This window comes from Triticum dicoccoides, chromosome 7A, assembly GCF_002162155.2.
Source record: "Triticum dicoccoides isolate Atlit2015 ecotype Zavitan chromosome 7A, WEW_v2.0, whole genome shotgun sequence".
NCBI classification, from domain to species: Eukaryota; Viridiplantae; Streptophyta; class Magnoliopsida; order Poales; family Poaceae; genus Triticum; species Triticum dicoccoides.
This window is the reverse complement of record NC_041392.1, coordinates 28,711,369-28,716,432: the sequence shown is the minus strand read 5'-3', so window position 1 is coordinate 28,716,432 and position 5,064 is coordinate 28,711,369.

Here is a 5,064-nt window from a genome sequence, read left to right as displayed (position 1 = left end):
AAACCCAAGGGAAAAAGAGGCTAGGTGGCAAATGGTAAAACCAAGGTTGGGCATTGCTGGAAGAGTTTCATTCAAGGCGATTTGTCAAGGGGTTCCCATTATTACCCAACCGCGTAAGGAACACAAAATCCGGGAACATAACACCGATATGACAGAAACTAGGGCGGCAAGAGTGGAACAAAACACTAGGCAAAAGGCCGAGCCTTCCACCCTTTACCAAGTATATAGATGCATTAAGATAACAAGATAATATAATGATATCTCAACAAGAAAATGATGTTCCAACAAGGAACGATCTCCAATCTTCACCTGCAACTAGCAACGCTATAAGAGGGGCTGAGCAAAGCGGTAACATAGCCAATCAACGGTTTGCTAGGACATGGTGGGTTAGAGGTTTGACATGGCAGTTTGGGAGGCATGATAAGCAAGTGGTAGGCATCGTAGCATAGGCATAGCAAAAGAGCGAGCATCTAGCAAAGCAAAGATAGAAGTGATTTCAAGGGTATGATCATCTTGCTTGCAAAGTTGTCAGAGTTGACTAGATCCTCGAAAGCAAACTTAACGGGCTCCTCGTTAGCGAACTCGTCTCCCGGCTCTACCCAAACAAGACAAACAAGCAAAAGGGACACAATCAACCACGTGCAAGGCTCAAGCAACATGATGCAAACATGGTATGCTATGCGGGATGCGATATGTGATGCATATGCAAGATTTGACAAGGAATGAATGAACCTGACCTCAACTTGGAAATCCAAGAGTGCCACTGGAAAGGTGAGGTGATTTCGGTTGAAATCGATATAAAGATCACCGGAATCGGATGCACGGATTGGAAATGGCAAGTGAAACAAATATGGCACCGGTCTGCGATAAACAACAAGTAGCCATCTAAATGCATCAAGATAAATATGCTACAGCACTCAAACATGGCAACAAAATACATGGCAGGGATCCATTCATGAAGCTTAACAAAAGATGAACACTGAGCTACGGCCAATTCATCCATTAACAGGTTCAAACAAGCATGGCAAAAGTGCAATTGATAAACAGGTTTCAGACTTAGTGAAATTAACACAAGCCTGGAATTTCAGATCAGGTAGCACACTTTGGAGCATGAAATCTATATGCTACAGGAACTCAACATGGCAAAGTAAGACATGGCATGGAGCTACTCAAAGAGCTAACAAAAGTCCCTTAGTGACCTTGAGCCAAAAGGGATCAGAAAATACAATTGCAAGCATGTGAACATGGCAAAAACATAATCAGATCTCAGACTTAGAGAAAAACTGGAACATGCAAATCTGTTAACGATTAGGCATGTTTACGAGCTCGATGCACTCACTACAGAGCAAGGCATGACAATCTAAGCATACACCCATCAAGAATACACATTTTATAAGCTAGACATGGCAAGAACAACAACATAGCATGCACGGATCAACTACAACATTCTCGGCAAAATCGTGAACAAGTAGACAATCTGCCCAGATTCATGAAATAGCAAAAGTAGAGCTCGATTGACTCAAGCTAGGGTGCTCCATAATTGCAGACAAATACATGGATGGATAGAGCACTACAAGATTAACAAATCATCCTTACTGATCATCATTAATAAGAACAGATCAAGGACTTAGTGGAATTTCTAAGTCCCTGAAATCAGCATTAACGAATGCACCAGTTTGCAAGCTTGTGCTAGTCACCACACACATCACAAAAATACATGGATAACACCTCTGTAAATATGGCAAAGCATATAACAAGACACATGTAGAGCTCAGGGGCATATCATGCACACATTAATCATGGCAAAAATGACAAATAGCTATTTGGTGCAGCAGATCTGACAATTAACTCAAATAACTCTCTTCCAACAGCATTTCGGACATCAATATGAGCTCAAATAAAAATGATGCAATGAGATGAAATGATGTGATCTCTGAGACGAACATTTTGATATGCTACACGCGCAAAACGGAGCTACGGATATGGAGTTACGATGCGTCAAAGTTTGCCAAAAATACTGAGAATCTGGGGACTTAGAGAAAAATATACCCTCCGGATCTAGGGTTTACTGTTCACCCGAATCGGATCCAGATCGGGCGCACTTAACGAGGATCGCCGAAGATGGCCGCGGCGGTGGCCGGACTTGCCGTGGAACTTGCCGGACTTGGCGGCTCCGGCCGGAGAAGGAACATGGGCGCGGCGCCGAGGAGCGGCGAGGTCGGCGGCGGATTGTGCGCGGCGGGCGGTGGCCGGCGACGTTGGGGCGGAGCGGGGCGACGGAGATCCGACGACGGCTCGCGGCGGCGCCGGCGATCGGACTCGAGGGAGGAGGTGGCGCGGTGCGGAAGAAGACGCGGGCGCGGGGAGGCGGCGGCCGGGCCCGGGAGGGCCTCCCGCGGGCCGGGCGGGCCGCGGCGATTGGGGCGCTGGCGGTGCCACGTGGCGCTCTGTCAGTGGCCGCGGGCGGCGGCGCGGCGTGTCCGGCGGCGGACGGACACGTCCGGCGCGGAGAGAGAGGATTTAGGGTTTCGGGGGAAGAAGGAAACATGAATTTCGGAGGGGGGCTATTTATAGGCATAGGAGGAGCTAGGAGAGTCCAAATGAGGTGCGGTTTTCGGCCACGCGATCGTAATCGAACGTTCTAGATGATGGAGAGGGTTTTGGTGGGTTTTGGGCCAAATTGGAGGGGTGTTGGGCTGCAACACACACGAGGCCTTCTCGGTCCCTCGGTTAACCGTTGGAGCATCAAACGAAGTCTAAATGGTACGAAACTTGACAGGCGGTCTACCGGTAATAAACCAAGGCCGCTTGGCAAGTCTCGGTCCAATCCGGAAATGTTTAACCCCCACATATGAAAAGAGGGTAGAAAGGACCACCGGAGGAGATAGGAGCGCCAGAATGCAAAACGGACAATGGGGAAAATGCTCGGATGCATGGCGAACACGTATGCAAATGCAATGCACATGATGACATGATATGAGATGCATGACAACGACAACAACACACGGAGACAAAAACCCGAACCCGAGGAAATAAAATTACTTAGCGCCGGAAATGGCAAGAGTTGGAGTACATATTAGGTACATTACATCCGGGGTGTTACAACACCCACCTGCTTTATAAGGGTTTCATGCCACACTATAATGTTTGGATGAGGCACGGAGAAATAGGGGTTATGATGGAAGACAGCAAAGAAGAAGAGGACGATGACAACTATGTGCCCCCTGAATACGGTGATGCTGCAACGGGGGAAACTACTGAAGATCAAGAGGAACCAGATGATGTGCCCGATGATGATGATCTCCGATGGGTCATTGTCGATGCAAGGACACAATGCGAAAGTCAAAAGGAGAAGTTGAAGTTCGATCGCATGTTAGAGGATTACAAAAAAGGGTCGTACCCCAATTGCAAAGATGGCAACACAAAGCACATTACCGTACTGGAATTGCTGCAGTGGAAAGAAGAGAATGTTGTGCCTGACAAAGGATTTGAGAAGCTACTAAAAATATTGAAGAAGAAGCTTCCAAAGGATAACGAATTGCCCGACAGTACGTATGCAGCAAAGAAGGTCATATGCCCTCTAGGATTGGAGGTGCAGAAGATACATGCATGCCCTAATGACTGCATCCTCTACCACGGTGCGTACGAGGATTTGAACGCATGCCCGGTATGCGGTGCATTGCGGTATAAGATCAGACGAGATGACCCTGGTGATGTTGACGGCGAGCCCCCCAGGAAGAGGGTTCCTGCGAAGGTGATGTGGTATGCTCCTATAATACCATGGTTGAAACGTCTATTCAAAAACAAAGAGCATGCCAAGTTGATGCGATGGCACAGAGAGGGCTGTAAGAAAGACGAGAAGTTGAGAGTATCCGCTGACGGTTCGTAGTGGAGAAAAATTGAGAGAAAGTACTGGGCTGAGTTTGCAGGTGACCCAAGAAATGTATGGTTTGGTTTAAGCGCGGATGGCATTAATCCTTTCGGGGAGCAGAGCAGCAATCACAGTACCTGACCCGTGACTCTATGTATGTATAACCTTCCTCCTGGGATGTGCATGAAGCGGAAGTTCATTATGATGCCATTTCTCATCCAAGGCCCTAAGCAACCCGGCAACGACATTGATGTGTACCTAAGGCCATTAGTTGAAGAACTTTTACAGCTGTGGAATGGAAACGGTGTACGTGTGTGGCATGAGCACAAACAACAGGAATTTAACCTGCACGCGTTGCTGTTTGTAACCATTAACGATTGGCCCGCTTTCAGTAACATTCAGGATAGACAAATAAGGGATACCACGCTTGCACGCACTGTTTAGCTGACACCGAAACTATATACCTGCATAAATGCAGGAAGAATGTATACGTGGGCCATCGTCGATTTCTTCCGACCAACCATCAATGTGAAAAGATAGGCAAGCATTTCAAAGGCGAGGCAGATCACCAAAAAAAGCCCGCCATGCGTACCGGTGATCACATACTTGCTATCACTACTAGGAAAAGAGCTACTAATGGCGCACCAGTTTTGCCTACTAATGGCGCATCAGTGGTGCGCCATTAGTATCACGCCACTAGTATTTTTTACTAATGGCGCACCACTGGTGCGCCATTAGTATAGGCCATGGTGCGCCATTAGTATAGGCCACTGATGCGCCATTAGTATAGGCCACGGTGCGCCATTAGTATTTTTGAATTTTGAAGGCGGGAAAATAGTAGTGGCGCACCGTCTAACCCCCACCATGCGCCATTGCTATTTTTGAATTTTGAATTTGGATCTGGATCGTGATTTTTTTGCTCGTTTTTTTGCTCGTTTTTTGGCACGATATTATTTCAAATTTTGTTCCTGTTTTTGGATCTTGTACGTTCTTCTACCGTGTTCTTTTGCCGGAGAGGAGTTCGCCGGAGAGGAGGAGGAGGAGGTCACCGGAGAGGCGCTCGCCTACATCGCCGGAGAGGAGGAGGAGGTCACCGGAGAGGAGTTCACCGAAGCATCGGAGAGGAGGAAGGAGAAACCATGAGGGAATGGGAGGATAGGAGGGAGGAGGAGCTCACCGGAGAGGAGGGAGGA